The sequence below is a fragment of the Podarcis bocagei genome (assembly GCF_964188305.1).
Source record: "Podarcis bocagei genome assembly, chromosome: W".
NCBI classification, from domain to species: domain Eukaryota; kingdom Metazoa; phylum Chordata; class Lepidosauria; order Squamata; family Lacertidae; genus Podarcis; species Podarcis bocagei.
Window position 1 is genome coordinate 40,035,410 of NC_138131.1, and position 24,562 is coordinate 40,059,971.

Genomic DNA, 24,562 nt, shown 5'->3' on the forward strand with positions numbered 1-24,562 from the left:
ATATTAACACTAAAGCAGTGTTAATTTTTATTGATGCGGAGAAGGCCTTTGACAATATTTCTTGGAAATTTATGAAGAAAAACTTGGAAGGGATGGGAGTGGGAAGGGGGTTTGAGAACGGAATAGAAGCAATCTATTCCGAACAAAAAGCTAAGTTGATAGTGAACAATGTGGTGACAGAAGAACTTCAGATTGAAAAAGGAACACGTCAGGGGTGCCCCCTGTCCCCTTTATTGTTTATTTCGGTCCTGGAGGTTTTGCTGAACATGATAAGGAAGGACCGGCAGGTACAAGGAATACGGGTCGGAGTGAAACAATATAAACTGAAAGCATTTGCAGATGACTTGGTTTTAACATTACAGGAGCCAGAATCTAGTACAAAAAGAGTTCTGGAACTGATCCAGAAATTTGGTCGGGTGGCGGGTTTCAAGTTGAACAAACAAAAAACTAAGGTGCTAGGGAAAAATTTGACAGCTACTGAAACAGAAGGGTTTCAGAAGGAAACAGAACTAAATATTGTTTAAAAAGTGAAATACCTGGGGGTCAATCTCTCTTCCAAGAACTTGAATTTATTTAAAGATAATTATGAGAAATGTTGGTTAGAAGTTAAAAAAGATTTAGAAATTTGGTCAAGACTGAAATTATCCTTGTTAGGCCGAATTGCAGCTATAAAAATGAACGTTTTGCCAAAGATGTTGTTTTTGTTTCAGGCCTTGCAGATTGTGGACAAAGTGGAATGTTTTGGAAAGTGGCAGAAGGATATCTCTAAATTTGTCTGGCAGGGCAAAAAGCCCCGAATAAAGTTTAAAATACTAACTGATGCAAAGGAGAGAGGGGGGTTTGCCCTGCCGGACTTAAGGTTATATTACGAAGCTGCAGCCTTCTGCTGGATGAAAGATTGGATTTTGTTAGAAAACACTGATGTCCTGGATCTGGAAGGCTTTAATAACTCGTTAGGTTGGCATGCGTATTTGTGGTATGACAAGGCAAAAACACATGGAATGTTCAAAAACCATATTGTCAGAAAAGCAATATTTATGGTCTGGAAAAAATACAAAGACTTATTAGAAAGCAAAACTCCGAGATGGGTATCACCAATAGAGGCCAAGGCTTGGAAAAAACCCAATATGGAGGCCGGCTGGCCGAAATATTGGGAAATAATAGAAAAAATTGGAGATAACTGGAGGTTGCAGAGCTTTGAAAGGTTAAAGGGTAAAGTGCAAGATTGGCTCCATTATGCCCAAATTAATGAGGTTTTTAAGCTAGATAAAAAAACAGGATTCCAGGTGGAAAAATCGAAACTTGAGACAGAATTGTTAGAACCAAAGACCAAGCTATTATCGAGAATGTATAACTTGCTGCTTAAATGGAACACTCAGGATGAGACAGTTAAATCAGCCATGATAAAATGGGCTCAGGACATTGGTTATAACATCATGTCTGAGGACTGGGAAAGGTTATGGACCACCGGTATGAAGTTTACGGCATGTAATGCCTTGAAAGAAAACATTATGAAAATGGTATACAGGTGGTACATGACCCCAGTCAAGCTTGCTAAGATTTACCATTTGTCCGATAATAAATGCTGGAAATGTAAGGAGGCTGAAGGGACATTCTTTCACCTCTGGTGGACCTGCCCAAGAGTGAAGGCCTTCTGGGAAATGATATATAACGAGTTAAAAAAGGTGTTTAAATACACTTTCCCTAAGAAACCGGAGGCATTCCTCCTGGGCATTGTCGGCCAGAAGGTGTTAAAGAAGGATAGAACTCTTTTCATGTATGCCACTACTGCAGCAAGGATTCTTATCGCCAAGCATTGGAAGATTCAAGATTTGCCCACACTGGAGGACTGGCAGACGCAACTGATGAACTATATGGAACTAGCTGAGATGACTGCCAGGATCCGAGATCTGGGAGAAGAAGCAATGGAAGAGGACTGGAAAAAATTTAAGGACTATTTGCAAAAGTATTATAAGTTATATGAACTTTGAGATGCCGCATGACTTGGAATGTTAGCCCCAGCAAGGAGAGTGGATTATATAAGAAATTGGATAATATTTATGAAAGAACCTAAGTTTAAACGTGTAAAAACAATAATATGTTATATTTTTAGAGTAAATGGAGAATAAGGGATTTAAACTTAAATTGCAATTGAAAGTACAAAGAAACACATGAAACAAGGGTATAACTTGCTGATAATTTTTATTGTTAAGAATGCATTAGGCGGGAGATGTGGGGAAGTCCGATAGAAATTTGAAAAAAGCTGTTGAAACGGTCGGGATTTTCTGTTTTTTCTTCTTTTCTATTTTCTATGTTTTTTCTTTTTTATGTTGTATGTGTAACTGGAAAAATGTAATAAAAAATTATTATAAAAATAAATAAATGGGAAAGCCCCAGGCCCAGATGGGTTTACTAGTAGATACTATAAAGAGATGGAATCGGTTCTGTTGAATCCACTACAAGAAGTAATGAACAACATTTTAAAGGAAAGAGAAATACCGGAGACGTGGAAGGAGGCATTGATCACATTAATTCCAAAGCAAGATTCAGACTTAGAGCAAATCAAAAACTTCAGGCCGATTTCCTTACTAAATATAGATTATAAGATCTTTGCGGGAGTCTTGGCAAAAAGACTCAAAGCCATTTTGGTAAATAGTATTCATAGAGATCAAGCCGGTTTTTTACCGGGGAGGCAAATGAAAGACAACTTAAGGAATATCATAAACATTATAGAATATCTAACAGAAAGGTGCGACAAACAAGGTTTACTGCTATTCGTAGACGCTGAGAAAGCGTTCGATAACGTAAACTGGGAATTCCTGCTGAAGCAACTGGATCATATGGAAGTAGGTACTGAATTCTTCAATGGGATAAAAGCAATATACATGGAACAAAGAGCAAGATTGATAATAAATAATGTAGAAACGGAAGAAATAACAGTATCCAAAGGAACAAGACAGGGATGCCCACTGTCCCCACTGTTATTTATAATGATACTAGAGGTTCTATTAAATTCCATCAGAGACAACAAAGGAATTAAAGGCATCAGGGTCGGCCAGCACGAACACAAAACTAAAGCTTTTGCAGACGATCTGGTCGTAACAATGGAAGATCCATTGGATTCAACGAAAGAGGTACTTAGAGAATTCGATCAGTTTGGGGAAGTAGCAGGCTTCAAATTAAACAAAAGGAAGACAAAAATATTAGTTAAAAATATGCAGGCAGATGAAATTGAGGAACTACAAAGAGAAATAGAAATAGACGTAACAAAGAAGGTGAAATACTTAGGGATATGGGTAACGCCAAAAAACATAGATTTATTCAAAAACAATTACGAAATGGTATGGAAAGGAGTTAAGAAGGATATAGAAACGTGGGGTCGGCTTAGACTGTCATTCTGGGGTAGAATAGCCACAATCAAAATGTCGGTACTTCCAAGAATCTTATTTCTCTTTCAAAATATCCCGATTATCAAAGGTACAAAGATATTTAAAGCCTGGCATAGAGAGATTTCCAGATTCATTTGGCAGGGGAAGAAGCCGAGAGTAAAGTTCAAAATACTGACGGATACGAAGGAAAGGGGAGGCTTCGCCCTACCTGACTTGAAAATATACTACGAGGCATCTTGCTTATGCTGGGTTAAGACATGGATAAAACTAGAAGACAGGGAAGTGTTAGACCTAGAGGGTCACGATAACCGATATGGGTGGCACGCCTATCTGTGGCATGGGCGGAAGAAGGGCCACAAAGGATTTGGGAATCATATATTCAGGGGCCCTCTGTTGGAGGTTTGGGAAAGGTACAAGGATATGCTAGAACCCAGAACACCCCAATGGTTATCTCCATTAGAGGTTATGGCTATCAAAAAGATTAATATGGGAGCCAACTGGGCAACCTACGAACAACTGCTAATGAAGGAGGAAGGAAAGTGGAAAATGAGGCCGTATGACCAGGTTAAACCTCTAGTATATGATTGGCTGCATTACCACCAGATAAATGATATGTTTAGGAAAGACGCCAAAGATAAAGGTTACGCTGACAAAAACTCCAGATTCCAAACTGAGATCTTGGGGAATAATACAAAAATATTATCTAAAATGTATAAGTATTTACTGGACTGGAACTTAGCTGACGAGGAGGTCAAGGCGGTAATGACACACTGGGCTAGAGATTTCGGACGTAACATTTATTTAGAAGAGTGGGAAAAACTCTGGAAACAACATCTCAAATTCACGGCCTGTGTGTCAGTCAAAGAGAACTTAATGAAAATGTTCTATCGCTGGTACTTGACCCCGGTTAAACTAGCCAAAATGTACGGATCCTGTAACAAATGCTGGAAATGCAAGGAAAGGGAGGGGACCTTCTACCATATGTGGTGGGAATGCCGAAAGGTCACAGAGTTTTGGGAGAGTGTATATAATGAACTGAAGAAAATGCTAAGATACACCTTTGTCAAAAGACCCGAGGCGTTTCTGCTAGGTTTGGTAGGGAAAGAGATAAAGAAGAAAGATTACAAACTGTTCCAATACGCAACAACGGCAGCAAGGGTCCTAATAGCTAAAAATTGGAAACAAGAGAGTCTACCGACAACGGAGGAATGGAGATCCAAATTACTAGATTATGTGGAGATGGACAGGATGACAGGTAAAATAAGATATACAAAAGATCAGAGGTTTGTTAAAAATTGGGAAAGTTTTACGAAATATCTGGAAAGCCTAATCGATGAACAGATAACACTAGTAGGTTTCAAAGGTGCTCTGTAAGAGGTAAAGGGTAGTGCCAAAGAAAATGGATGAATGAGAAGGACTTATGGCATTACAAACATGGAAACGCGGATATACTATTTATTGTTATTTTGGACGATTCGTGGAATGACTGAAGGAAGTCTTTTTTCTTCCTTTTAGTGAATAGATATGAGTATTGATACAGTTTATTCTGTGCTTTGATTTTTGTAAACCAATAAAAATTATGCATGGGAAAAAAAAATTAAGGGAGAGAAGAATAACAGAGATCTCATTGTGGGAGTTTACTATAGATCCCCAAGCCAAACGGAGGACATAGATGATGCCTTCCTGGAACAGATGGCCAAGCATGCAAAAGGAAGGGAGATAGTAGTAATGGGGGACTTCAATTACCCGGATATTTGTTGGATGTCAAACTCAGCCAAGAGCATAAGGTCAACAGATTCCTCACTGGCCTTGCAGACAACTTCATTGTCCAGAAAGTGGGAGAAGCAACAAGAGGAACAGCCATTTTAGATCTGGTCCTAACCAATGTTGATGACCTGGTTAGTGGGGTAGAAGTGGAAGGATCATTAGGCGCGAGTGATCATGCTCTTCTGAAGTTTACTATACAGCAGAAAGGAGCAGCCAAGCATACTAGGACTCAATTTCTTGACTTTAAGAAAGCCGACTTCATAAAACTTAGGGAAGTGCTGGGTGAGATCCCATGGACAGTAATACTAAAAGGAAAGGGAGTTCATGATGGCTGGGAGTTTGTTAAGAGGGAGATAGTAAAAGCACAACGTCAGGCAATACCAATGAGACGGAAACATGGAAGGTGCCTAAAGAAGCCAGGGTGGCTATCTAAAGAACTTTTAACTGAGTTAAGATTAAAAAAGGATGTGTACAAAAAATGGAAAAGGGGGGAAACCACCAAAGAGGAATTCAAACAAATAGCCAGCACGTGTAGACACAAAGTCAGAAAAGCTAAAGCACAGAATGAACTCAAGCTGGCTAGAGAGGTTAAAAGCAACAAAAAAGGCTTTTATGGGTATGTTCGTAGCAAAAGGAAGAACAAAGAAACAGTGGGGTCACTCAGAGGAGAAGATGGTGAAATGCAAACAGGGGACACAGAAAGGGCTGAACTCCTCAATGCCTTCTTTGCCTCAGTCTTCTCCGATAAAGAAAACAATGCCCGACCTGAAGAATTTGGAGCAAATGATTCAGCAAAGGAAACACAGCCCAGAATAACTAAGGAGATAGTACAAGAATACTTGGCTAGTTTAGATGTATTCAAGTCTCCAGGGCCAGATGAACTGCATCCAAGAGTATTAAAAGAACTGGCAGATGTGATCTCAGAACCACTGGCAGTCATCTTTGAGAATTCCTGGAGAACAGGCGAAGTCCCGGGAGACTGGAGGAGGGCAAATGTTGTCCCTATTTTCAAAAAGGGGAAAAGAGAGGACCCAAATAATTACCGCCCAGTCAGTCTGACATCAATACCTGGGAAGATTCTGGAGCAGATCATTAAGCAAACAGTCTGTGAGCACCTAGAAAGGAATGCTGTGATCACCAATAGTCAGCATGGATTTCTGAAAAATAAGTCATGTCAGACTAACCTGATCTCCTTTTTTGACAGAATTACAAGCCTGGTAGATGAAGGGAACGCAGTGGATGTAGCCTACCTTGATTTCAGCAAGGCATTTGACAAGGTGCCCCATGATATTCTTGTAAAGAAGCTGGTAAAATGCGGTCTTGACTGTGCTACCACTCAGTGGATTTGTAACTGGCTGACTGACCGAACCCAAAGAGTGCTCATCAATGGTTCCTCTTCATCCTGGAGAAGAGTGACTAGTGGGGTGCCACAGGGTTCTGTCTTGGGCCCAGTCTTATTCAACATCTTTATCAACGACTTGGATGATGGACTCAAGGGCATCCTGATCAAATTTGCAGATGACACCAAACTGGGAGGGGTGGCTAACACCCCAGAGGACAGGATGACACTTCAAAACGACCTTGACAGATTAGAGAACTGGGCCAAAACAAACAAGATGAACTTTAACAGGGAGAAATGTAAAGTATTGCACTTGGGCAAAAAAAATGAGAGGCACAAATACAAGATGGGTGACACCTGGCTTGAGAGCAGTACATGTGAAAAGGATCTAGGAGTCTTGGTTGACCATAAACTTGACATGAGCCAACAGTGTGACGCGGCAGCTAAAAAAGCCAATGCAATTCTGGGCTGCATCAATAGGAGTATAGCATCTAGATCAAGGGAAGTAATAGTGCCACTGTATTCTGCTCTGGTCAGACCTCACATGGAGTACTGTGTCCAGTTCTGGGCACCACAGTTCAAGAAGGACACTGACAAACTGGAACGTGTCCAGAGGAGGGCAACCAAAATGGTCAAAGGCCTGGAAACGATGCCTTATGAGGAACAGCTAAGGGAGCTGGGCATGTTTAGCCTGGAGAAGAGGAGGTTAAGGGGTGATATGATAGCCATGTTCAAATATATAAAAGGATGTCACATAGAGGAGGGAGAAAGGTTGTTTTCTGCTGCTCCAGAGAAGCGGACACGGAGCAATGGATCCAAACTACAAGAAAGAAGATTCCACCTAAACATTAGGAAGAACTTCCTGACAGTAAGAGCTGTTCGACAGTGGAATTTGCTGCCAAGGAGTGTGGTGGAGTCTCCTACTTTGGAGGTCTTTAAGCAGAGGCTTGACAACCATATGTCAGGAGTGCTCTGATGGTGTTTCCTGCTTGGCATGGGGTTGGACTTGATGTCCCTTGTGGTCTCTTCCAACTCTATGATTCTATGATTCTATGATTCTACAGAAAAAGATGATAAAGCCCTGATTGGGTTTATTTCAAATTGGTGCTTTTGCGGTTAGAATGCACATTCACTCAAAAATCACAGAGTGACATGATTGTTATCAGCCGAGATCAAACATAGTTGTTTCGGTTCTATGTCAATAGAAGGAGGACGAATAAACTTGGATTGTTCTTTCGTGGTCATAAACCCTAACCCTAACCCTAACCCTAACCCTAACCCTAACCCTAACCCTAACCCTAACCCTAACCCTAACCCTAACCCTAACCCTAACCCTAACCCTCAACCTCAACCTCAACCTCAACCTCAACCTCAACCTCAACCCCTTAACCCCTTAACCCCTTAACCCCTTAACCCTAACCTTAACCTTAACCTTAACCTTTTAACCTTAACCTTTTAACCTTAACCTTTTAACCTTAACCTTAACCTTAACCTTAACCCTAACCCTAACCCTAACCCTAACCCTAACCCTAACCCTAACCCTAACCTTAACCTTAACCTTAACCTTAACCTTAACCTTAACCTTAACCTTAACCTTTTAACCTTAACCTTTTAACCTTAACCCTAACCCTAACCCTAACCCTAACCCTAACCCTAACCCTAACCCCAACCCCAACCCTCAGCCTAACCCTAACCCTAACCCTAACCCTAACTCTAACCCCAACCCCAACCCCAACCCCAACCCCAACCCCAACCCCAACCCCAACCCTAACCCTAACCCTAACCCTAACCCTAACCCTAACCCTAACCCTAACCCCAACCCTAACCCTAACCCTAACCCAAGCCCTAGCAAAGCGAAGTGTAATAAGCCTAAACAAAGCCAAACAGGTTGTTTTGTGTTCCAGCTACATAGAAAGAAGAATATTGGATTTCGCTTATTTCAAGTCTTGTTCTTTGGTGTTAATGCACTTTGACCCAGAAATTGCAAAATGTGTGTAATGAAACGAAAATAACGCAACACCGTCTTTTCACTTCCATATGCGTAGGATATGGTTCTATCTGAATAAATAGAGGTTGAAGATGGCGAACGGCACTTAGTCAGCGTGAGTGTGAGCTCCCTGATTTATCTTTTAACATTGTTTTAATGAGCATAGCAACCTTTTAACCTTTTAACTTTTAACTTTAGTTTTTAGTTTTTAGTCTTAGTTTTAAATTAGTAAGTAGGAGGACGCCTTTTTCTATCGGGGAGACAACCATTAACCTTGAAACTGGGGCGGTTGCATGAAGAGAGAAATGACTAAGCAACTATACAGCCCTGCTTGTGGGAGAGGAACTGGGAAACGTACCAGAGATTCCAGAGATATAGACGACACAGAGGAACTGAGATGCCTGCCTCTTGCTAAACAAACAAAAATTAGCGAATCTGAAGGTACAAAGGATATTTTTAATATCCCGTTTTCAAACTCTTTCACGCTGCTAGCAGAGATGAATGACGAAGAAACCAGTGTGAAAGAACCTTTTGATAACCTGCCTACTAAACCTTCAAGCAATAATAATACTGGCATCCACTCGAATGTTTGCACTAGAGCCCGTGAAAGCTGCATTGATGAGATACTATTTGAACACTCAACTACTTTAGACCTGGTTGCTAGAACAGTGGACTACATCTTTAAATACATAAAAGACATCCGAGGATCCTTGGAGAAGATTATCTCGCTTGTATCCCTAACAGGTAAAGACAGTTCCCCTGATGTACCACCTGAGATGAAGCCCTTACAAATGCCCAGAGCACCCGTTTTACCTCATACCTCCTGTATAATTCCTCAAGCTGCTGGCAATCAGAAAAGTGAGCAAGGTGAGCAAAATAAGAAGGAACAACAGTCTGACCTCCTCACAAACTGCTGCTGCAAGCTACCAAAATCTGCCTAACGGTTTGCCCCTTTAGAGGCAAGGTAATAAACTGGCATTATAAGAGTGATATAAGGAGACACCTAGCGGAGCTTCTGAGGGTAATCCCTAGCTCTATTGACCTGAGGCATATTGATCATATTAGCAGCAGACCTCAGAGGCAGAGAGTGCTGCTCTCCTTTAAAACCAAAAAGCTCCCTGCACTTATTATGTCCTCAAGAAGCCTTCTAATTAACTATGGAATCCTTGCTACAAGAGTCTTTACCAATACCAAGATCTGCCCCCTCTTACCAAACTGCTCGTTCAAAAAGAAAGCAGATAAGTCTGAGGGTCCGCCAATTGCCACGACCCCAACTCCCCTGGCCGCAGATCTAATCAGCTGGATTGACGCCCCCCTGCCTCCACTGACAAAGGCTATACATCTGGAGAATTCTACGGAGCGTGAGTTACTTCTATCCTTCTCCCAATTGCCAAAACTGGAGCGGACAGAGATAACAGACAGATTGGACGAGTTGCTACTCTGTCTCCGTAACTCAGAAGATCATGCTCATGTAAATAAGATGAATTCCTCACCAATTGTAGATCAGTCTACACAAGCCCAAGTGGTACCTGCTTTAACGACCTTTGATCTGCAACCTGGCTGTACACGGCCTCGGGATGTCAAGCCCGGGCAGGATACAGTGGAAGATTCGACAACCCTCTGGTCAAACTCGGAAGCTGTGGCAAGACTGGATGCTCTTTTGGAGGCAAACCGAAAAGGATGCCTTCCACCTGCCTTACACTGCATGTTCCCTACAGCATCCGCAAATCCAAAAGGCCCACCCCCCTCAATCTTAGAGCATACTTTAAATGTAGAGTCTATGGAACTGTCGTTAAGTGATACTCCTGTGCACCAGAATCCATCCCTGCAGCTACCAATAATTAAGCCTCAAACCATGGCTGCTGCTGCGGTAAGTGGTGCTCGGAAATTGCCTGGTAAGCAAGCTACAATTACTTCCTTCTTCCAGCCTATTGCCCCCCCTCGCCGCATGCATTCCCAGGTGGATTCTGCCGTGCTGGTTCCGCAAGGACCAGCATGACTCGAAGGGGTGACCAGGAGATTACTAACTTTCTTATCCTGGAATGTAGCTGGCATTAAACCTAAGCTGATGGATCCATCCTTTGCCGCCTACATAAAAGGCAGCCATATTCTTTTGCTGCAAGAGACCTGGGCTTGTGAGGGCTTCTCCCTATCAGGGTATAAGGGCTTCTACCTGAATGCACAACAGAATTTACTATCATCTGGCAGACCACAAGGTGGGTTGGCTACCCTAGTTTCTTTGGCCTTAAACCTGCAGGTGGAACAAATCAACATCCAGTCGTCATCCATGCTGGGTGTAAAGCTACAAACAGCGGAGGAAGTGTTTGTGGTGATTAATGTTTATTTGCACCCAATCTATAAGAAAAACCTGGTGGACCAAAGATGGAGGGAAATTCAACAGACTCTTGAAACTCTCCTAGAGAAATATCCTGAAGCCACCTTCCTAGTTGCAGGAGATTTCAATGGCCGATTGTCTCACTCTGATAAATCATTATTTGCTAAGTATAATAAATATCCCTCACTACCCATTTTAACCTCAGACCTTTTACCCAGGAATTTTAAAGACAGTGTTGCTACATATGCAGGTTTTAAATGTAGACAAACCTTGATGGCTCTTAATTTTCACCTTTTAAACGGAGCTCTCAGTTCTGATTACCCTGCCGAATTTACTTTCTGGTCAGGCTCCTGAGCCTCTACCATAGACTTTATTTGGACATCAGTAGACCTAATTCCCAAAATTTCCAACTTTAGGGTGGTAACGAGGCTGGAAAGTGACCATTTTCCATTAGAACTTTCTCTGACCCTGGATGGAGAATTGGCTACCTATTCCTGTGTGCCTATTACAAATAACCAGCTTCAGATGAGGCCCACGGCCTTAAAATGGACCGACAATATGGCTCAACGGATAAATGAACTCCTTTGGTCTGACCAACTGCAAGAGACAAGGGACTCCCTTATCCAGGCAGTTGAGCCACTGCCAATATATGACATTTTAGTAAAACCTTCGTTGGCTAAGACCCTGGTAATGAATAGTAACCATTTCTCTCATAAAAAGTGGTTTGACGAGGAATGTAGGCACTTCAAGAACAACCTATATAATGAATTCTTGGCATATAGGGCATCAAATGACTCCGCACCTAGCAGTCACCTTATGAACCTCAAGAGAAGGTATAAAGCACTATTAAAGGAAAAGAAGCTTGCGGCAGAAAGAAATGATTGGAAGAACCTTCTAAAAGCTGCAGAAAATAGAAATCCCTCCTCCTTTTGGCATCAAATTTCCAGATATCTGGGTAGACCGTTGTCAAGGATAGAACCCCAAATTTCAGCTGACACCTGGGAAAGCTTCTTCTCCGTTTTATATGCAGCTCACGCAGCCAGCGGAGTAAGGTTAGATTTGGCCCCCTTGCCAGAGTGGGATCCTGTTACCTGCTCTGAAGTGGAAACACTTATAGGCCAATTTGAGGCGGGCAAGGCACCCGGAGACGATCTTATTTCCATAGATGTTATTAAGGCCAATAAGGATTGGTGGTGTCCACCCCTAGCAGCTCTTTTTACTTATATAAACAAAACAGCACAATTTCCTCCAAGCTGGAACTCTGCACTGATTGTGTTAATTCACAAGAAAGGGCCGCGCACAGACCCGGCCAATTTTAGACCAATTAGCCTGCTAAATGTTATTGGGAAGATCTATTCAAGATTTCTACTTAACAAATTAACGACCTGGATGGAAAGCAACAATATCATCGCAGAGGAGCAGGCGGGTTTCCGCCCCGGAAGATCAACAACAGACCAAATCTTAATCCTAAATCACTTGGCCACCAAGTACGCTGGCAATGGCCTAAAAGCCCTCCACGTCGCCTTTATAGACTTTAAGCAGGCCTTTGATCTAATTCCCAGGAACCAGCTATGGACAAAATTGGCAGCGACATCTATCGACCGTCGCCTTCTCTTGCTGATTATTAATTTGCATACAAATACCCTCTTGAGGATTAGGATAGATAGTAAGGGGCTAGTCTCCAATCCGGTTGCCACCACTAGGGGGGTAAGACAGGGCTGTTTGCTTGCCCCTGCTCTGTTTAACTTCTATATTAATTCGCTAGTGGCACATATGGCAAATGCTGATTTCCATCCACCAAAACTGGCAGGACGAGCCTTAAATGTCCTACTGTATGCGGACGATGCCGCCCTATTAGCTACCTCCCCCATCGGATTAAGGAGGATGCTTCGAGCTCTTCATGAATATGAGACCCAACACGAGCTCCAATTAAATTATGCCAAGACCAAAATAATGGTCTTTGCTGCTCGACCGAAACCTAATTTATGGTCAATTAATGGTATTCCTTTAGAGCAGGTCAGTTGCTTCAAGTACCTGGGTCAGGTTGTAAGATCAAATAGGTCCTTCCTGGCGCACAGAGAATACATAGCCTCGAACGCATCCAAAGCAGCCCTGGTGATTAGAACCCTGTACTCCAAGAAACAGGCACAAACTGTCAATGTTGCCTTACGTCTCTTTAAAATGAAAGTCCTCCCTCTCCTGCTGGTGGGCATTGCCTTGGGCTCACGTAGGGATTTTGAAAAATTGGAATCTATCCAAACCCAATTCCTCAGGGCCATACTCAGGATCCCCCCCTCCGTGGCAGGCGCGATCATGAGATTGGAAACCGGTTGCCAAGCCTTTAGGTATGTGGCCCTGAAAGCGAAGCTATGGCTATGGCTCAAGCTCTGTTTCAGACCGGTGGGTTTGGCCCCCTTGATTCTGAGGGATAACTTTAAATCTCCATGGGAAGGGGAGATAGTGGAGGAAGTGCAGAAGTGTGGGTTGTCCTCCCTTTATATAGAGTCCATGACGTATAGTCACGCAAAGGCGGTGATCGCGCAAAGATTAAGGGATATTGCCAGACAGGAGGACATAGCCCGTGTGAAACCTGGGTTGTTTCTGGGGGAGCAGTTGTATCGGGCTGCTCCAGCTCGCTACCTGGCGGATATCCACTACGTGGAATACCGCAGACTATTTACTGCGGCTAGGCTGAATGTTCTTGACTCGGCGGTCCTGAAGGGAAGATATGGAGGAGTTCCATATGACCAGAGATTATGCCACTGTGCATTGGGTGAGGTAGACTCCACAGAGCACATTTTATTGAGCTGTCCCTTCTACAACGATTTAAGACAGTATCTTATAACACCATACTTACCCCAGCTCAGTTCCCGACAAAGAGGAAAGCAGACAGCATATCTGCTAAATCAGTCTTCTGGGAAAACAACCTTGTCAGTGGCTAAATTTCTTTTCCTGGCACTCAAGTGTCGGAAACGTATAACTGAATGCTTTGATGTGGGTTATCTGTGAGAGGTCTATTTCTGTGGCCCTACCTTACTTATGTATCTCCTATGATGTTATAGTTTATAATTATTGTGTAATGTTTTAATTCTGACTATCGGTCGAATAAAGAGATTGATTGATTGATATTGGATTTCACTTATTTCAAGTCGTTTTCTTTGGTGTTAATGCACATTGACCCAGAAATCGCAAAGTGTGTGTAATGAAACCAAAATAACACAACACCGTCTTTTTGCTTCCATATGCGTAGAAAGAAGACAAATAAGCTTTCTTTGGGCTTATTACAATTCGCATGGTGTTTTTTGGGTGTGCACCAAAATCACCCCCAACCAAAGCAAAAAGGTGTTTTGGGTTCCACGTATATAAAAAGATGATGATAAAGCCCTGATTCGGCTTATTTCAAATTGGTGTTTTTGGGGTTAGAATGCACATTCACTGAAAAAGCGCAGAGTGACATGTTTATTATCAGCCGAAATCAACCATAGGTGTTTCGGTTCTATCTCAATTGAAGGAGAACGAATAAACTTGGATTGTTTTTTCGGTGGTAATTCACCCAAACCCAAACCCAAACCCAAACCTGAACCCGTACCCGTACCCGAAACCGAACCAGTACCCGAACCCTAACCTTAACCTTAACCTTAACCTTAACCTTAACCTTAACCCTAACCCTAACAAAAAAAGTAACCCTAACCCTAAGCATAACCCCAACCCTAGCAAAGAGAAGTGTAATAATCCTAAACAAAGCCAAACAGGTTGTTTTGGGTTCCAGCTACATAGAAAGAAGAATCTTGGATTTGAAATTAGCCCAATCAGAGCTTTATCAATAAGGTAAAAAAAAGCCAAACAGCTCTGATTGGATTTATTTCAAATTGGTGTTTTGGGGGTTTATTTCAAATTGGTGTTTTGGGGGTTAGAAAGCACGTTCACTCAAAAATCGCAGAGTGACATTTTTGTTATCAGCCCAAATCAAGCATAGGTGTTTTGTTTCCATTTCAATAGAAGGAGGACGAATAAATCATAGAATCATAGAATCATAGAGTTGGAAGAGACCACAAGGGCCATCGAGTCCAACCCCCTGCCAAGCAGGAAACACCATCAGAGCACTCCTGACATATTGTTGTCAAGCCTCTGCTTAAAGACCTCCAAAGTAGGAGACTCCACCACACTCCTTGGCAGCAAATTCCACTGTCGAACAGCTCTTACTGTCAGGAAGTTCTTCCTAATGTTTAGGTGGAATCTTCTTTCTTGTAGTTTGGATCCATTGCTCCGTGTCCGCTTCTCTGGAGCAGCAGAAAACAACCTTTCTCCCTCCTCTATGTGACATCCTTTTATATATTTGAACATGGCTATCATATCACCCCTTAACCTCCTCTTCTCCAGGCTAAACATGCCCAGCTCCCTTAGCCGTTCCTCATAAGGCATCGTTTCCAGGCCTTTGACCATTTTGGTTGCCCTCCTTTGGACACGTTCCAGTTTGTCAGTGTCCTTCTTGAATTGTGGTGCCCAGAACTGGACACAGTACTCCAGGTGAGGTCTGACCAGAGCAGAATAATAATAATAATAATAATAATAATAATAATAATAAATTTTATTTATATCCCGCCCTCCCCAGCCAAAGCCGGGCTCAGGGCGGCTAACAACAATAAAATAATCAAATAATCACACAATCTAAAAATATTTCATTATAAAAATTAATTAAATCAAATTGATGGCAACCAATTAAGTAGAATTATGTGCAGGTTGCCAGAGGAGGGAGTCAGGCTGCGCCCTGACCAAAGGCCTGGCGGAACAACTCTGTCTTGCAGGCCCTGCGGAAAGATGTCAGGTCCCGCAGGGCCCTAGCCTCTTTTGACAGAGCATTCCACCAGTTTGGAGCTGCAGCCGAGAAGGCCCTGGCTCTAGTTGAGGCCAGCCTAACCTCTCTGAGGCCTGGGACCTTGAGGATGTTATTATTTGCAGACCGTAGGTTTCTCTGTGGGGCATACCAGGAGAGGCGGTCCCGTAGGTACGAGGGTCCTAGGCCGTATAGGGCTTTAAAGGTTAAAACCAGCACCTTAAACCTGATCCTGTACTCCACCGGGAGCCAGTGCAGCTGGTATAATACCGGATGAATGTGCTCTCGCAGCGAAGACCCCATAAGGAGTCTCGCCGCGGCATTCTGCACCCGCTGGAGTTTCTGGGTCAGTCTCAAGGGCAGCCCCACGTAGAGCGAGTTACAATAATCCAGTCTGGAGGTGACCGTCGCATGGATCACAGTGGCTAGGTCAGGACGAGAGAGATAAGGGGCCAACTGCTTAGCTTGGCGGAGATGAAAAAATGCCGCCTTTGTTATAGCTGTAATCTGCGACTCCATAGAGAGGGAGGTATCGAAGATTACACCCAAACTCTTAACGGACGGTGCTGGCACTAATTGCACCCCCGCAAGAGATGGGAGTTGCCCCCTCGATCCCATATCGTCCCGCCCCAGCCAGAGGACCTCTGTCTTCGAAGGATTTAACTTCAACCGGCTCCCACGTAACCATCCAGCCACAGCTTCCAGACATCTGGTCAGTGTGTCTGGGGCCGAGTCAGGATGGCCATCCATCAACAGATAGAGTTGGGTGTCATCAGCATACTGATGGCAACCCAGCCCAAAACTCCGGACAAGCTGGGCGAGGGGGCGCATAAAGATGTTAAAAAGCATCGGGGAGAGAATTGCACCCTGAGGCACTCCACACACCAAGGAGTGGCGTGATGACAATTCCCCCCCAAGCGCCACCCTCTGTCCCCGACCAGAGAGAAACGAGCGCAGCCATTGAAGGACTGTGCCCTGGATCCCCACGTCGGCAAGGCGGTGGTCCAGGAGTTCGTGATCGACCATGTCAAAGGCTGCTGACAGATCTAGAAGAATCAGCAGCCCCGACCCGCCTCGATCCAGCTGTCTGCGGAGATCATCTGTTAGGGCGACCAGAGCCGTCTCGGTCCCATGACCAGCGCGGAAGCCGGACTGGAATGGGTCCAGAGCAGATGTTTCATCCAGAAACCTACCAAGCTGTTCAGCAACCGCTCTCTCAATCACCTTACCCAGGAATGGAAGATTCGAGACCGGGCGGTAATTGGATAGATCTGAGGGATCTAATGATGTTTTCTTTAAGAGCGGACGCACCACCGCCTCCTTCAGTTCCCCTGGGAATATCCCGGTGCCAAGGGACAAATTGATGATATCCCCCAGGGGGCCCCGCACCTCGTCTGGACACGCTCTAATCAGCCATGACGGGCACGGGTCCAGAGGACAGGTGGTGGGCTTTCCAGCTTGGAGGAATCTGTCCACATCGGCTGGAGATATCCGGTCAAAGTGGTCCAATACTGGACCCGAGGACAGTCGAGGGGCCTCCAGTTCCTTTATTGTATCCAAATTGGCAGGGAGGTCATGGCGGAGCAACAGGACCTTCTCCGCAAAAAAGCTCGCAAATGCCTCACAGCTGTGTGTCAGATTGTTATTTAAATTTGGCTGTCCTTCAAGGGACGTTAAAGACCGAATTATACTAAATAATTGCGCCGGGCGAGAGCTAGCGGATGCAATGGAGGCCGAGAAGTAAGACTTCTTAGCAGCCTTCACTGCCATCTCATAGGTTTTCATAAAAACCCTATAAGATGTTCTTGAGGCTCCGTCACGGGCACCCCGCCATACTCGCTCTAGCCGTCTGAGGTCCCGCTTCATTTTCCGAAGCTCCTCGGTAAACCAGGGAGCCCGGTTTCTGCGGGGTCGCAGAGGGCGCTTAGGTGCGATCTCATCGATGGCTGCCAGGAGCTGGGTATTCCAGCCCTCAACAAGCTCAGTCAATGAGTCGCCAGGGGGAGCATGGTCCCGCAAGGCTTGACGGAATCTATCCGGGTCCATCAGCCTCCGCGGGCGAGCCCAAATCGGCTCGCCACCTAAGCAGGGTGGGGGTGGAAAGTCAATCCTGGCTTTCAGAGCGTAGTGATCAGACCATGGCACCTTCATCGAAGGAGACATGATCACATCTATACCGGCGCCAAAGATCAAATCCAGCGTGTGGCCTGCTTGATGTGTGGGGCCCGAAACAAACTGGGAGAGCCCTAGTGTCGCCATGGAAGACACCAGGTCCAGAGCCTGTGAGGAGGGAGTGGCATCAGCGTGGAAGTTGAAGTCTCCCAATACCAATAGGTTAGGGAACTCCAAGGCCCAGCCGGCCACCGCCTCCAGCAGGCCTGACAGGGTGGCTGCTGGTGCGCTAGGTGGCCGGTACACCAGCCAGACAGCCAAGCTCTCCTCGGAGCCCCACACTAGGCCAACACATTCAATGCCGGGGATCGATGGCGATGGTAGAGCCCTGAAAGAACAATCTTCCCGGATTAATACTGCCACCCCTCCCCCCCGGCCCACAGTCCGTGACTGGTGGAGGACGGAGAAACCCGGGGGCGCCATCTCTCGTAAGGTAACAGTTACCCCTTCGCGCACCCAGGTCTCCGTCACACAAGCCAGGTCAACTCCCTGCGAGATAAAGAAATCTCGCAGGGTAGCAGTTTTGTTGCCTATAGACCTGGCATTGCACAACACCAGTGAAGGAGGTGAGTAATCCTTGCTCACCCTACCCTCGTCTCTCGGGATGGGGCGCAGATTGGAAGGGGTACGAGCATATCCATATCTCGATCCCCTTCGCCTATAACATCTGCCCCCACCGCCATACCTCCCTCGCCCCTCCACGGTCGCAATCCCAAGCCTCATACTAACCTCCATTTACAAATAGAAAACAAAACAACCAAAACAATTATACCCAAACAAAACCAATCCCCGCCCCACTCAGTGTCCAACCCCCCCCCAAAAAAAACAAAATGGAACAAACAAAAATACATAAATAAAAACCACCATTCACGGTGGTACAACAAAGTAAACAATAAAAGCACCTTTAAAACACCTTAAAATATATAAAAACATCTTTAGCATTTGCAGCAGATAATGAAATAATGTAATATTATAAAAAACAACAACCCCCATTTAAGGTGCTGCAAATTAAAGCAATTAAAACATTTAAAACTATTTTGTCCATTGCTGCCGGTAGCTGCTCTGTCCTCTAAACCGTGATGGTAGTGCAGGCCCTGCCCCCTAGGCCGGATGGAGTTGGCAGGAGAGGGAGCGGTCTTCCCGGCACTTACAAAGCAGACACTATTACTTCCCTTGATCTAGATGCTATACTCCTATTGATGCAGCCCAGAATTGCATTGGCTTTTTTAGCTGCCGCGTCACACTGTTGGCTCATGTCAAGTTTGTGGTCAACCAAGACTCCTAGATCCTTTTCACATGTACTGCTCTCAAGCCAGGTGTCCCCCATCTTGTATTTGTGCCTCTCATTTTTTTTTGCCCAAGTGCAATACTTTACATTTCTCCCTGTTAAAATTCATCTTGTTTGTCTTTGCCCAGTTCTCTAATCTGTCAAGGTCGTTTTGAAGTGTCATCCTATCCTCTGGGGTGTTAGCCACCCCTCCCAGTTTGGTGTCATCTGCAAATTTGATCAGGATGCCCTTGAGTCCGTCATCCAAGTCGTTGATAAAGATGTTGAATAAGACTGGGCCCAAGACATAACCCTGTGGCACCCCACTAGTCACTCTTCTCCAGGATGAAGAGGAACCATTGATGAGCACCCTTTGGGTTCGGTGAGTCAGCCAGTTACAAATCCACTGAGTGGTAGCACAGTCAAGACCGCATTTTACCAGCTTCTTTACAAGAATATCATGGGGCACCTTGTCAAATGCCTTGCTGAAATCAAGGTAGGCTACATCCACTGTGTTCCCTTCATCTACCAGGCTTGTAATTCTGTCAAAAAACGAGATCAGGTTAGTCTGACATGACTTATTTTTCAGAAATCCATGCTGACTATTGGTGATCACAGCATTCCTTTCTAGGTGCTCACAGACTGTTTACTTAATGATCTGCTCCAGAATCTTCCCTGGTATTGATGTCAGACTGACTGGGCGGTAATTATTTGGGTCCTCTCTTTTCCCCTTTTTGAAAATAGGGACAAAATTTGCCCTCCTCCAGTCTGCCGGGACTTCACCTGTTCTCCAGGAATTCTCAAAGATGACTGCCAGTGGTTCTGAGATCACATCTGCCAGTTCTTTTAATACTCTTGGATGCAGTTCATCTGGCCCTGGAGACTTGAATATATCTAAGCTAGCCAAATATTCTTGTACTATCTCCTTAGTTATTCTGGGCTGTGTTTCCTTTGCTGAATCATTTGCTCCAAATTCTTCAGGTCGGGCATTGTTTTCTTTATCGGAGAAGACTGAGGCAAAGAAGGCATTGAGGAGTTCAGCCCTTTCTGTGTCCCCTGTTTGCATTTCACCATCTTCTCCTCTGAGTGACCCCACTGTTTCTTTGTTCTTCCTTTTGCTACGAACATACCCATAAAAGCCTTTTTTGTTGCTTTTAACCTCTCTAGCAAGCTTGAGTTCATTCTGTGCTTTAGCTTTTCTGACTTTGTGTCTACACGTGCTGGCTATTTGTTTGAATTCCTCTTTGGTGGTTTCCCCCCTTTTCCATTTTTTGTACACATCCTTTTTTAATCTTAATTCAGTTAAAAGTTCTTTAGATAGCCACCCTGGCTTCTTTAGGCACCTTCCATGTTTCCGTCTCATTGGTATTGCCTGACGTTGTGCTTTTACTATCTCGCTCTTAACAAACTCCCAGCCATCATGAACTCCCTTTCCTTTTAGTATTGCTGTCCATGGGATCTCACCCAGCACTTCCCTAAGTTTTATGAAGTCGGCTTTCTTAAAGTCAAGAAATTGAGTCCTAGTATGCTTGGCTGCTCCTTTCCGCTGTATAGTAAACTTCAGAAGAGCATGATCACTCGCGCCTAATGATCCTTCCACATCTACCCCACTAACCAGGTCATCAACATTGGTTAGGACCAGATCTAAAATGGCTGTTCCTCTTGTTGCTTCTCCCACTTTCTGGACAATGAAGTTGTCTGCAAGGCCAGTGAGGAATCTGTTTGACCTTATGCTCTTGGCTGAGTTTGACGTCCAACAAATATCCGGGTAATTGAAGTCCCCCATTACTACTATCTCCCTTCCTTTTGCATGCTTGGCCATCTGTTCCAGGAAGGCATCATCTATGTCCTCCGTTTGGCTTGGGGATCTATAGTAAACTCCCACAATGAGGTCTCTGTTATTCTTCTCTCCCTTAATTTTGACCCAAATGCTCTCACTTTGGCTTTGAGGATCTAAATCTTGGATCTCTTCACAGGTATACACATCCCTGACATATAACGCCACTCCTCCTCCTTTCTTGTCTGGTCTGTTTCTCTGAAATAGATTGTATCCCCCCATTATTACATTCCAATCGTGGGACTTATCCCACCAGGTTTCAGTGATACCTATTATGTCATATTTAGTTTGCTGTACCAAGAGCTCAAGCTCATCTTGTTTATTTCCCATGCTTTGCGCATTAGTGTACAGACATTGAAGTCCATTAATCATTCCCCCGTGTCTCTTATTTAAGGATTTTTTCCTCCCACCACAAGGTCCGCGTGCTGTTTGCTCCATTTGGTCTATGACATTTGTATGATCATCTTCATTAATTGATAGACTCCTACCTTCAGGAGCACTGTCTCCCTCCCCCACATTAGTCAGTTTAAAGCCCTCCTGATGAGGTTTCTGAGATTTTTGGCAAAAACATTTCTCCCAACCGTTGTGAGGTGCAGCCCATCACTTGCCAGAAGTCCATCCTCAAGAAACTGCAGTCCGTGATCTAAGAATCCAAACCGTTCCTGTTTACACCATTTGCGAAGCCAGCTGTTCACTTCCACTATTTTCCCCTCTCTCCCTGGGCCACGTCGTTCAACAGGGAGGACAGATGAGATGACAATTTGTGCATTTAGTTGCTTCAATTTCCTGCCGAGAGCCTCGTAGTCTCTTTTGATCTTCTGGAGGCTATTGCTTGCAGTGTCATTGGTTCCCACATGAACCAAGAGGAAGGGGTATTTGTCAGTGGGTTTTATGATTCCTTGCAGTCGTTCAGTTACATCTTGGATCTTAGCCCCGGGGAGACAGCACACTTCCCGAGACATCTTGTCAGGCCCACAGATCACTGCTTCTGTTCCCCTCAGTAGGGAATCCCCTATCACCACTACACGCCTCCTCTTGGGTTTGGTCGGGGTTCTTCCGTGAGCTGTCCGTTCCAAGGTCGCCTGCACATTCCCTGAGGACTGACTTTGCTGCTCGTCTTCATATACCTGATCGACTGTAATGAGGGAGAGATCCTCAAATGGAGTCTGCTCTTCGTCTTCCATGCTAGGGGAGAGGACCTCAAAGCGATTGTGTATTTCTAAACAATTAGAGTGAACCCTGGGCCTCCTACTTCTTTGAGTCACGTTTCTCCATATATCTGGCTCCTGTGTTGGTGAACTAGCCTCCTTCTCAGGGGAGTCCCCTATGTCTTCCTTGGTGGGGACGGTGTGCTCTGTTGCTTCCAAGAAGAGCTCCAGCTCTCTAATTCTTTGGAGCGTAGCTACACGTTCCTCCAGTTGCTGGACTTTGTCTTTTAAGAGGGCAATCAACATGCAATTGCTGCAGGTAAAGCTGCCTGCAACCTTTGGCAAGATGGCAAACATTGCGCAGGAATCGCAGGTGACTGCAGCTGTTCCCTCCCCTTCCATCTTCAGATCGTGTTGTTGGGGGTGGCTACAGAGGTCCTCCATCATAAAAAGCTTGAAGACAGGACAAATAACTTCCCCCAGAAAAAAAACCCTAGGTCTCCCCCAACAAACGTTTGAGACTAAATCTAAAAGATTTAAAATCTAAATCTAAAAGATGGGTATAAGTGCGTGCGCCGCTAGAAACCCTGCCCCCTCTGACCTTTACACAGGGAAAACAGCTAATCAGCCACAAAGAAACACACACACACAAGAAAACCCTTTTTGCTCCTTCTTCAACTGCTGCCCTGCAAACTCTGATAAGCTCCTCCCACAGCTAATCCCCTGCCTCAACAGAAACCCTGCCCCCTCTGACCTTTACACAGGGAAAACAGCTAATCAGCCACAAAGAAACACACACACACACAAGAAAACCCTTTTTGCTCCTTCTTCAACTGCTGCCCTGCAAACTCTGATAAGCTCCTCCCACAGCTAATCCCCTGCCTCAACAGAAACCCTGCCCCCTCTGACCTTTACACAGGGAAAACAGCTAATCAGCCACAAAGAAACACACACACACAAGAAAACCCTTTTTGCTCCTTCTTCAGCTGCTGCCCTGCAAACTCTGATAAGCTCCTCCCACAGCTAATTCCCTGCCTCAACAGAAACCCTGCCCCCTCTGACCTTTACACAGGGAAAACAGCTAATCAGCCACAAAGAAACACACACACACAAGAAAACCCTTTTTGCTCCTTCTTCAACTGCTGCCCTGCAAACTCAGTTCTTCGCGGATTTCGACTTCCGGATAGAATACATCCCGGGAGACAACAACGTCATGGCACTATCCAGGAAACCGCAGTATCTCGAGGAAGCGGCACCGGTGGCGGCCAAACACATTTTCGCACCGAAAGCGTGGGCATGCACTTCAGCCACCGTGGACCTGGATGCAGTGCGTCGCGCGCTGCAGACGGATGCCTTCGCACAATCCAAGATGGAGGAGGTGCGAAGCGGCACAGCGAAGGACGACGAGTTCCAGATACGCGACGGACTGCTCACCCTCAAAGGGGCTCTCTACGTGCCTGGGGACAACCTCCGAGATAAAGTCCTGCAGCAGTTACACGACGCGCCCAGTGCTGGGCACTTCGGCAAGGACAAGATGGCGGAATTGGTGGCCAGAGACTTTTGGTGGCCCCAGATGAGGGGAGAAGTCGCGGATTACGTCTCTAGGTGTGACACATGCCAAAGGGCCAAACCAGTGCACAGGAAGCCGGCGGGACTGCTGGAAACGCTACAGACGCCACTCGAACCGTGGGAGAGGGTGGCCCTGGACTTTGTCACAGATCTGCCCAGTTCGCGAAGCAAAACAGCGGTACTCGTGGTCGTAGACCTGTTCACCAAGATGGCGCACTTCATTCCTTGCGTGAAGGTGGCCACAGCGGAACAGACCGCCAAGCTGTTGATAGACCACGTGTTCAAAGTTCACGGCTTACCGCGGTCCATCCTGTCCGACCGGGGTCGCCAATTCTGTTCAGTTTCGGTTTCAGTTTCTGTTAATTGGTTCTCGTGGGAAACTTGCAGATTCTAGCTTCACCAATTAACTCAAGCTGGTGTCAATTTACTCTTGGCAGAAAGCCCAGGTCTGCTTGACCTAGAAACTACTCACTCTGATTGGTTAACGAGCAGCACTCAACTCTGTTATCTAGGGATTGCTAGCACAGTTTGATGTGAGGTGTGTTAGGAGTTAGAAGTGCTGTGTATGGTTTTGAGAGAGAGAAAGAAAGATAGGATTTATTTTGCTTTTATTTGTATGCAGAAACTCTGCTGGTTTTATTTTCCCTTTTAATAAATCCTGTAAATAGTTATTCTGAGTCTAGCTGACTAGTCATTACTGCCGCAACTAGCTTCTTCGCTGTGCAGGAAAACTCTGCTACGTTTGGGCTAAAGCCAGTAGGGCTATGCCTGACACTTCAAAGTTCCATGAGGTTATGGGCATTGTGCTGCCAGCCTGAGTTGCGGTGGTGTCAGCATCAACGGCGTTGGTTCCAGTAGTTCCAGAGGTTGTTGTTCCTGGCTGGTTCCTGACCGTGGTGAGCTGGTGACGCAGCGGAC